Source organism: Peromyscus californicus, unplaced genomic scaffold (genome assembly GCF_007827085.1).
Source record: "Peromyscus californicus insignis strain IS unplaced genomic scaffold, ASM782708v3 Scaffold_1__1_contigs__length_55948999, whole genome shotgun sequence".
NCBI lineage: Eukaryota > Metazoa > Chordata > Mammalia > Rodentia > Cricetidae > Peromyscus > Peromyscus californicus.
The window spans coordinates 55,015,388-55,026,601 of record NW_026294492.1 but is presented as its reverse complement, the minus strand read 5'-3'; the positions used below and the strand labels follow the sequence as shown (position 1 = coordinate 55,026,601).

Sequence of the window (11,214 nt, the reverse complement as noted above, 5' to 3'; positions counted from 1 at the left end):
CTGTCATCGTTGGTGGTAATGAACGGTCAGAGCCTGAGTACCTGGGCATCATGGGATATTAGGAACACAGTTGGGGTCACGGCGAGGCTTCCCAGTGGCCAACTGGATGCGTACCACTGAGGGGAGGGCCCAGCTGTGAGAGAACATACATGTGCGGGCCATAGGACTGAAAGGACCAAGCAGACGCCATAACAGGCTGCTCAGTCTCCTCTCAGAGATCAGGCCTCAATTTCAGTTTCCTGAGACTTGAGCAAGCAGTTTCTGGGAGGGCCATGAACAAAAGACTGCTCAAAGTTCAGCCAGATGTTTACTTTCTGGGGCCCCTCACCAACTTAGAGTTATGTGCAGTACGTGCTTGGCCAGCCAGCCCCCATGGTGGCTCAAGGACAAAGCCTGGGACTTGTGCTGGACTGCCCCCAAAGTAATAAATTGTAACCACCAACCAGTAGATTCAAAGGTTACATACCCTCACCCAATTAAAAGAGAACAGAGATAAAGATAAACCAATCCGAGTTGCACCCGTGCAAAACTCCCCCAACCCCCCTGAAGGGCTTGTGGATTTTACCTTTAAAAAGCTAGCCACACAAAGAAAAAGCAAGTTCCTCCTGGCCTCACGACTAAGAGTGAGTGCTTTGGATTGAGCTTCCCTGTCCGCGGCTTGTAAACAGAAATAAACCATGCTAATTGCATTCTGAACCTAAGGTCTGTGGTGGTTTGTCTTTGGGGTCCCAATCTGGGCATAACAGGAGTCCCTCCTCTCACCCCGCCTGCTGTGGTGGTTTGAAAGGAACTGGCCCCCAAAGAGTGGCACTATGAGGAGGTGTGGCCTTGTGGAGGAAGTGCGTCCCTGAGGAGGCGGGTTCGAGGTCTCATGTTGTTGGGAGGCCCAGAGGTCAGAGGTTGCAGTCTACCATAGCCTGGCAGCTCGCTCCAAACCTGAGGGACTCCCTGCCCCCACGAGACTTCTGCTCCCTATCTGCCCTTATCTGGAGAGTGTGGCTCAGCCTGGAGGACTGACCTCTGGAAGCTGTCCCTAAGCCTGGATGCCTGATTATCTCTAGCCTGACCCATGGCACAGTTTCCTGCCAGATGCCTTTCTCCGGCTTCTCACGTGGCAGCTAGGATTTGTACTAGGAGCTTCACTACAGGACCCTGCTGTCACCAGCCTACCCTTACGATAGGAGTGTGCCGCTTAATGCAAATCAGGGCCTGTCCCCAGGCCTCCCCATCCTATACATTTCCTATACTCGTCAAGCTGGTTCACCAGAGTCTCCTGGAGGACTGTCCCCCTCCTATCCACAGCCCTCTGAACCCTGTCCGCCGCTTCGGCTCCCCCACTCCCAGTGGACCAGCTCACGATCCCTGAGGACGGACAGCTATAAAAATGCTCAAGATACCGCCCATTGTGTCAGACCACTTCCTGTGGCCCCACAAGTCAAGATGTAGGACTCAGCTCCTTCTCCAGCACCACGTCTGCCTGCAGGCCGCCATGTCCCACCATGATGATGGACTAAACCTCTGAACTGTCAGCCACTCCAAATAAATAGTTTCCTTTGTAAGAGTTGCTGTGGTCATGGTGTCTCTTCACAGCAGTTTACACCCTAACTGAGACACCTCCCTTCCCTGGGATTCTGCTTCGTCTTCCTCGTGGTGGGTCTTCTGCTGGAACTTCCAGCTGAGAAAGCCCCATTCCTCCACCCTCTCAGAAAAACCACCAAGAAGTCCAGCTCTGCACTCCTGGCTGGGGCTGCCGGCTGCCCAGCCCCCACCTAAAGTGTTATAATTGGGCACAAACCCGGCTTGCGGTGGACACGTCATCACCCCAGCGCCTGCAGGGAATTTAAGGCCCCTCTTTAGACTGGCCATGTGATTGTTTTCCTGCCCCTTCTGCCTCCATCTCTGGGGGCTGGAGGAGTCACCCAGGAGCTGCTTTGCCCAGAATGAACCTGGTCTTTTACTTTTTAATTTGGCTTGAGCTGGCTTGCAGCATTGGCAGAGAAACCTATTATTGGGGTACAGAAACCCTATTCGTGTGGACCCCGGGTCTCCCTAGTTCCTTTCTGGGGCACTTCTCAGCCTTCCTCCTAGTCCGTCTCCATTGGTTTCTGTCACCAGCCAACTGCAGCAGCTTTCCCTACCAGGAACGCCACAGCCACCACACTTGCCCCGATCCAGAAAGGGCAGCAATAACGAAGAGGGGAACGAACACCCACCCAACATAGATAAAACCGGATATAACACCAAGACACACCTTGCCGGGGCGGTGGTGGCACACACCTTTAATCGCAGCACTCAGGAGGCAGAGGCAGGCGGATCTCTGTGAGTTCGAGGCCAGCCTGGTCTATAGAGGGAGTTCCAGGACAGCCGGGGCTGCACAGAGAAACCCTGTCTCGAAAAAACAAACAAACAATAAGAAACGAAAGCAGTGCTTTTGTGGTTAGAAGCTGCAGACCCAGAAACAAAAGGCCCTTAGTGAGCCCATAAATCTTTCTGCCCCCCCCAAATCCCGAGACCCTAGCTGCCAGGGACTCCTGAGTGGTCTGACGGACCACAGCCTGTGTCAGAATAAACCTCTCACCTAAAGATCAATACCCTAAAGGGTCTCTAGGCCCCAGACGAGGTCCCCATGATGTGGTCCTGTTCACAGTCACCACCAGGACCGGTGGAGGTGACCGGATCTGCTTGGCCAGCTCCTGTCTGTGTCAGGCCTTCAGCAAACAGCTACTGAACATGCCCTGGGGAGCCAAGGAGGACCTCAACCCTTGCAGGATTCAAGAGGGAAACGCCAGTGGGATAAGGGATTGGAGACCTCCGAGAGACACAAGGCCGACTGTGGGTGAGGTGAGTCAAATGACCCGGTCGGCGTGAGGCAGCAGAAGCGGTTGCTAAGTTTGCTTATCAAGGTCCTTTCCCCGGGGATGTGACACAGGACCGATGGAGCAAATTACGAGCTGGCCCTGATTCAGGATGAGGACCCACAGGGAAATGAGACTTGCTGGAGTGTGTGGCTGCTGCTCCTGGCTGTGTGGACCAGCACAATGGAACCTGCTTTTTTCTCAGGATGGAGTGTGAATTAATCTTCCTGTCTCACATGACAGGGGGATAGATTCTCTCACCCAGTGAGCGCCCTTGGAGCCAATTCCCATGTCCCGAATATCCCAAGTCAGAGGAGCAAATGGCGACTTCTCTGCGTTGTTCCTGGGACTGGTGTTACCGTGGACGTGGGAGCTGCACGCTGGTTCAGTTAGATGCGCCCTACATCCCGGCCTTCAGCCTCCTCCTCTGCAGAAAGCCGATCCCAGGGCTGAGAGGCCAAAATCTGGATCCTCCGACCTCTCATTGAATCCAGAGAAATTAAACTAGAAACTGAACCCCTGCAGGATTTGAACGGGCTATATCTGGGTCAACAATAAACAGGGATCTAGAGTGAGTTAACCCATCTCTGATGATCAACGAAGCTTTACCTGTTACAAAAGCTTAAAAGAGTGTGTAGCCAGTCAGACGACACTGGGACCGTCACGGGAGAACAAGATGCGAGGCTGGCCGAAGAGGAAGAGTGGGGAGTCCACCAGAGAAGTCCACTCGGACTCAGGTTCAAGACCACAGCAAGTCTTTATTAGTCAGCTGGTGACTGGGTGCTCAGGATCCCACTGTAGCCCTGAGCCTTCCTTAGCCATGTCCTGGGGTGACATGCCTCCGTTAGCAAGAACAGTTAGCCAGAAGCAGAACCACAGAAGCCAAAAAGCGAGGTCAGTACATTCAGAGACTGTCCCAGAACTGTGGCCTTTGGTGGATGAGGCCTGTGTTTTCATTTTGACAGGGGGTGCTGTCTACCTGCTGAGTTTAGGACCTGAACGGTACGTTCACCATGGAGTCGGATGTGCTAACTGGGGCCTGTTAGAGGGCTTGTGTTTTGAGTGGTAGGAGGTGTTACATTTTAGTCCCATTATTCAGCTCTGGAGGGGAACATTCCCAGGGCCCTTGGCCAGCGAGGGAGCATCCGACGCAGGAAGTGACTGTCCACTCGAGGGTGTTTGCAGAACGGAAGAGGTGAAGGTTTCAGTCCCGACTTCACTTGGAATTAGTACTGGGTTAGATTTTTTTTTTGAGCTATTTATTTATTTTGTATGTGTGTTTGCCCACAGAGAGCAAAGAGAACATTGGATTCCCTGGGACTGGAGTTACAGACAGTTGTGAGTCACCATGTGCTGGGGAATTGAACCTGGGACCTCTAACCACTGAGCGATCTCTCCAGACTGTAACAGGAGTGTAGGCTGCTGCTTTATCCCTTGTGGAAGAGACTAACTGAAAAACTTGTCGAAAGAGGAAGCAACCGACAGATGCCCATAGCGTCAATACAGATCTAATGCCGTCAGTCATTGGGTCAGACATCGGGCCTGTAACAAAAGGGAATTGAAGAACTGGTCGATTCGAAAAGTAAAAATAAGCCAGGTGTGGCTGCACAGGCCTTTAATCCCGGCACTCGGGAGGCAGAGGCAGGGGGATCACTGTGAGTCTGAGGCCAGCCTGGTCTACAGAGCTAGTTCCGGACATCCAGGGGTGCGCAGAGAAACCCTGTCTCGAAAAACCAAAAAAAAAAAAAGTAAAGTAAAAATGAATCTGAAGACAGGGCCAATGAGAGAAAAAGAAAAAGAGAAAAGGACATAATTAAGTGATGGTCCATTTTCAGGATGAGGTGTGGTCAGGATCATCCTAGAATCATGACCAGCGGGAAGCCCTGGCCAATCCTGCTCTCGGTTCACCCTAGGCTTGGAAAGTTGCAGACTGTCTGACCCCAGGAGCATGGGGAATTTTCGGGGGGACTTCTGGGAAGCCTGGAGGGCAGCCTGTGGGCGAAGGAGAGCGGGGAGGTGATGCAGTCGGAGAAGGAAGTCCGTGGTTCCTTGCCACATGGGTGAGCCAGCAGCGGCTGCCTTCTGTCCAGGCCCACGGGGGATCCCGCAGACTGAACCCACCCGGCTTTCCCTCTGACATCTCTTAGCTTTCCTGAGGAGTGAGGGTCTCGCCTCTCACAGATGTGGCATCCTCATCCATGCACAGAATGCATTTGATGGTAGTAACCTCTCTGGACCTCTCCCCACCCTAGCGGGCCCCCTCTGTTGTCAGGCCCGGTCCCCTTATGGCTGGCCCCTCCTCTCTGTCAGGCCTGGTCCCCTTGTGGCTGGTCCCTCCTCTCTGTCAGGCCTGGTCCCCTTGTGGTAAGCCCTATTTCCTTGTGTGAAGCCAATGGGAGAGTGTGCGCCATAAACTGGTGCACGTGGAACCCTACACTGAGAGGCAGAGACAGGAGGATCACCTTAAGGCCAGCCTGGGCCACTTAGCAAGACCCTGTCAAACATTCAAGGCAGGAGCCATAGTTCAGGTGATACACCTGTGTCGGGGACACACCCGTAACTCCAGCTTCAGGGGGATCCAGCGTGTGTGGTCTGTAGCTGTACCTGCATAAACCCACATGCAGATATACACAGAGATATGTAATTAAGAGTAATATAAATAGCTGGCGGTGGTGGCGCACGCCTTAAACCCCAGCACTCTGGAGGCAGAGGCAGGAGGATCTCTGTGAGTTCGAGTCCAGCCTGGGCTACAGTGAGATCCAGGACAGCCGGGGCTACACAGAGAAACCCCGTCTCGAAAAACAAAAACAAACAAACAAAAAAGAGTAAAGTAAGTAAATAGGGGCTGGCAAGATGGCTCAGAGGTTAAGAGCACTGGCTGCTCTTCCAGAGGTCCTGAGTTCAATTCCCAGCACCCACATGGTGGCTCACAACTGTCTGTAATGAGGTCTGGCTCTCTCTTCTGACCTGCAGGCATAACACTGTATACAAAATAAATCTTTAAGAAAAATAAGTAAATAGACACTCAGGAGGCAGAGCCCTGGGGATCTCTGTGAGTTTGAGGCCAGCCTGGTCTACAGAGCGAGTTCCAGGCCAGGCAGGGCTGCACAGAGAGAGACCCTGCCTCACAAAACAGAAATGAAAGCATTGCATTAAAGGTATGGCCAGGGCTGGGTGGGTAGGGCTCCAGCGGAGCGTGCCTGAAGCCCTGGGTTCCATCCCCATCTCCGCATGAACCAGGCAAGAGGAGCACACCAATCTTCCCAGCGTTGGGAAGCTGAGGCAGGAGGATGGCTGTAAGTTCTAGGCCAAACTAGGATACATGACAGTTCTCTGCCGGCTAGGTCTACAGAGGGATGTGTCTCCAAAGAGAACAAAGAACCAAACCAGTCAGCTGTGAGTGGGGGTGTGGGGTGTGTGTGTGGGGGGGGTGAGTGTGTGTGTGAGTGTGTGTGTGTGTGGGTGTGGGTGTGGGTGTGGGTGTGAGTGTGTGTGTGTGTGTGGGTGTGGGTGTGAGTGTGTGTGTGTGTGGGTGTGGGTGTGGGTGTGAGTGTGTGTGTGTGTGTGTATGTATGTGTGTGTGGGTGTGTGGGTGTGGGTGTGTGTGGGGGGGTGTGGGTGTGGGTGTGGGTGGGTGTGTGGGTGGATGTGTGGGTGGGTGTGTGAGTGTGTGGGTGTGTGGGTGTGGGTGTGTGTGTGGGGGGGGGGGTGTGGGTGTGGGTGTGGGTGTGTGTACACAGGGGCCATTGTAGTCAGGGCTTCCCACCTGGGTCGTTCCATTCAGGGCCAGGGAGGGTCTGTCACATGTCCTGCTCTTCCTGAGGCTGCTCTCACCCTGCTGGGATGCACACCAGTAAGAGGCTGTTCCTCCTGGCGCACAGGTTTGCGGACGCTGGGCTCCGGCCTGCCTGTGTCCTCTGGCTCCTGACTTAACCTTCTCTGAGCCTTGGTCCTCCCGCTGCCCTGCACATCTGGAAAGGAGGCGCCCCTGTGCAGCTGCTCTGCGTCTCCAGCAGGCACTCACCTCCTTGCCAGACCAAGCTGCTGTCACAGCGTTTCTGGAACAGAACAGAGGACGGAGGAGCCAGGTGTCTCAACAACCAGAAGGGTGTCCTGAGGCGAGGGGCCACCAGTTGCCAAGTTGGACAGCGATGCCATGACCTATGAGCCAAAGGAGATGCGACTTGGGGCCTGTGACCGGAGCCAGGCCCAGGAGGGATAGGAGGGCAGGGGGCAGGAAGGAATGGCAGATGAGGGGGGTGGGAAGACAGGGCAGGCAGGACCTGGGGAGGGAGGAGAGGGGAGAGGAGAAGGCCTAAGGAGAGAGCCCTGGCCTAGGTGAGGGGTGAGCTAAACGGGAACAGTGGACGGGCCCTGGCGTGGGTGGCAGGCTGACTCAACCGGGGGTGGCTGTGTGGCTCCTGGCACTGTCCTGTTGTTCCTCAGAGCAGTGGGTGACAGGGAGGGCAGTCTGGGAAAAAGAGGTGCTGCCTTGAGCATGTGGCCCCAGGACCAGGACTCAGCGCCCAGCTCCAGACAGGACCAGAAACGAGAATTCCGAAGAGCTGCTGGGAGTGAGGCCGGCCCGTGGGAGTGAGGCCGGCCCGTGGGAGTGAGGCTGGCAGGGGACTTTGGACAAACCGTGTCTGGAGAGACAGTTCGGTGCTAAGAGGACCCTTCTGGTTCCCAGAACCACGTGCTGACTCACGACCACTGTAACTCCAGCCTCAGGGATCTGACACCCCATTCTGTAGTTGGAATTTTCTTACGACCACCAACCAGCTCCCATGTAAAGACATGGAGACTTACTATTAATTATGAGTGCTCAGCCTTAGCTTGGGCTTGTCCCACTAGCTCTTTTAACTTAATTTAACTTGTTTCTATTCATCTATGTTCTGCCTCAGGGCTTTTTACCTTTCTTTCATTCCGTGTGTCCTACTTTCCTGCTTCCTCCATGTCTGGCTGGCCCCTGGCGTCTCCCTGGCTTTTGTGGAACAGAATATTGGTTTAACTATGTAAAGGTGTGTTGCATCTGTTTGTGTTGCAGAATAATTGTTTAACTCTGTAAAGATGTGTTACTGGTTTACCTTGCCTGACTAAGGCACCTGATTGGTCTAATAAAAAGCTGAACGGCCACTAGCTCGGCAGAGGAGGGACAGGTGGGGCTGGCGGGCACAGAGAAAAGGGCGCCAGCCAACCGGAGGCCAGTCAGCCAGACACAGAGGAAGCTTGAAAGCAGGATGGACAGCAGTGGATGAGGTAAACGAGCCTCAGGGCCACACACAGATGAATAGAAATGGGATAATTTAAGTTAAAAAAAAACTAGCTAGAAAAAAGCCTAAGCTAAGGACGGGCATTCATAATTAATTAGTCTCCGTGTCACGATTTGGGGGCTGGCGGTCTAAGGAAGCCTGTTACACCTGGTGTCTCTTTCTTTCTTCCCTTTTGGCTAATTTCCTCCTCCTACTTACACTCCTTGCCCAGAAGGCCCACCTGTCCCTCCTCTGCCGAGCTATTGGCTGCTGTTCAGCTTTTGATTAGACCAATCAGGTGCCTTAGGCAGGCAAGGTAACACAGCAACACATCTTTACAGAGTTAAACAAATGCAACACACCTTTGCATAGTTAAATTCTGCAACACTGTTCTGTGGTGCACAGGTACACACATACAGAGATGAAAATAAAAAGCTAAATAATTACTGTAGTGTCTGGGAATTCCGCTGCAGGAATAGCCCAAGAAGAATGGAAACACAGGACACAAAAACACTTGGTCAGCATGACAAAGTCAAAAGGTTGAAAATAAGGCGGATGGTGGCGCACACCTTTAATCCCAGAGCTCAGGAGGCAGAAGCATCTCTGTGAGTTCGAGATCAGCCTGGTCTACAGAGTGAGACTTTCTCTCTCTTAAAAAAGGGGGGGGGGGTGGCGCATGCCTTTAATCCCAGCACTTGCGAGGCAGAGGCAGGCGGATTTCTATGCGTTTGAGGCCAGCCTGGTCTACAGAATGAGTTCCAGGACAGGCAGGGCTTCACAGAGAAACCCTGTCTCGAAAAACCGTAAAAAAAAAAAAAAAAAAAAAAAAAAAGCGGGGGGGGGGGGGGGGGGTGGAAGGGGGTGGAGCGGGAGAGAAGGCTCAGTGGTTAGGAGCACTGGCTGCTCCTGCACAGGACCCAGGCTCACTCTCATGTCAGCTCACACCTGTCTGTAACTCCAGTTACAGCAGATCCGAGACCCTCACACAGACACACATCAGGTAAAAACACCAACGCACACGAAGCCAAAATAATTGTTTTTTTAAGAAAAGAGAGCAACCTGCTGTAGCCCCTTTTCAGACTGTCAGCCCCAAATCACACAGAGACTTATTAGTTAGGAATGCTCGGCCTTAGCTTATGCGCATTCTTGCTAGCTCTTATAACTTAATTTAACCTGTTTCTCTTCATCTGTGATTTGCCTTGGGACCTTTTGCCTTTCTTTCCTCCTGTATGTACTACTCTGCTGCTGCTTGTGTCTGTCTGTCTGTCCCTGGGCGTCTCCTTCAGTTTCTCATTTTCTCCTCCTCCCTGAGGCCTAGATTCCGATTCCTCCCCCTCCCCCCTTCCTCCCCCTCCTCCCCTCCCCCTTCCTCCCCCTCGTCCTCCCCCTCCTCCCCCCTCCCCTTCCTCCCCCTCGTCCTCCCCTCCTCCCTCCCCTCCCCCCTCCCCCCTCCTCCTCCCCTCCTCCCCCTCCCCTCCCCCCTCCTCTCCCCACCTCCCCCTCCTCCTCTCTACTGGACAGCCCTGCCTGTCCCTCCTCTGCCTAGCTACTGGCTGTTCAGCTTTTTATTAGATCAATCAGGTGTCTTAGGCAGGCAAGGTGAACCAGTAACACATCTTTACATCGTTAAACAAATGCAGTATCAACAAATGTAACACACCTTTGCATAGTTAAAGTAATATTCTGCAGCATAAAGAAATGGAACACATCTCTACACAGTTAAAGTAATATTCTGCAACAACCTGCCATTTGCTGTGTGTTATAAACAGAGGCGATGACCTAAACCTGGTGAGCTGACTGGAATGCAGGCGCAAACACCGTCCCAGGAAGGCAGTGTGTGGCTTTGGCTTTCTTCTAAGCAAGGGCCCTCTCAGGCTGTTCCTCCCACACCACTGAACAGCACACAAAGGAGCCACTGTCTGGGGACGGTGGCATCTCCGTGGAGCACACACTGTGGAATGAGGTCATACCCCGTCTGTAGGCAGATGTTTCTGTCCCACCAGCAGCTCCCAAACACCCAGCAGCTGCTTCCCAAATGATCACAGAGGCTTATATTAGCCATGAACGCTCGTCCTGCAGCTCAGGTTCATCACTGACTAGCTCTTACACTTAAGTTAACCCACAGCTCTTATCGATGTTTAGCCACCACGTGGCTTGGTACCTTTTCTCCACACAGCATTCCCATCTTGCTCCCTCTGTGTCTGGCTGGCGACCCCTGACTCCCCGCTTCCTCTTCCCAGCATTCCTACACTTCCTGCCTGGCTACTGGCCATCAGCGTTTTATTAAACCAGTTCCAGTGACAATCTGTACAGTGCAGAGGATTCTCCACAGCACCCAAAGGTCTGGACTTGCTGTCCCTTGTTTTGATACAGGGTCTCCTGCAGCCAAGGACGACCTGGGATCATGATCTGCCTGCCTTCACCCCTGGAGTGCTGAGGGGGGTTGGTGCTCGAGTGCACACGTGTGTGCACACACACACACAGACACACACACACCACATACACACACACAGACACACACACACCACATACACACACACAGAGACACACACATACACACACACACAGACACACACAGACACACACAGACACACACATACACACAGACACACACATACACACACACACATATATACACACACACAGGGACACACACATACACAGACACACACACACACACAGAGACACACACACATACACATACACAGAGACACACACATACACACACACCACACACACACAGACACACACAGACACACACACAGAGACACACACATACACACATACACACACACAGACACACACAGAGACACACACACATACACATACACACAGACACACACATACACACACACATATATACACACACACACGGGACACACACATACACATACACAGACACACACACACACACAGAGACACACACACATACACATACACAGAGACACACACATACACACACACCACACACACACACAGACACACACACAGAGACACACACATACACATACATACACAGAGACACACACATATACACACACACAGACACACACACACACAGACACACACATACACACAGAGACACACACACACACACACATATATAT

At 52.9% G+C, this 11,214-nt stretch overlaps 1 long non-coding RNA gene across 4 annotated transcripts; it reads right to left on the bottom strand.

Annotated features, from left to right (window-relative positions):
- Window positions 1–3,593: 3,593 nt before the first annotated feature.
- On the bottom strand, window positions 3,594–10,071 carry LOC128116024 (uncharacterized). Of its 4 annotated transcripts, none has more exons than XR_008220345.1 (5): window positions 9,768–10,071; window positions 7,770–7,839; window positions 7,497–7,637; window positions 6,880–7,016; window positions 3,594–4,397 (listed from the first exon to the last, which is right to left on the bottom strand). It is a non-coding gene; the product is annotated as an uncharacterized LOC128116024 (long non-coding RNA). The 4 variants fall into 4 exon arrangements; XR_008220347.1 differs by having other exon boundaries at window positions 9,850–10,071; XR_008220346.1 differs by lacking the exon at window positions 7,497–7,637.
- Between the last annotated feature and the right edge of the window lie 1,143 nt (window positions 10,072–11,214).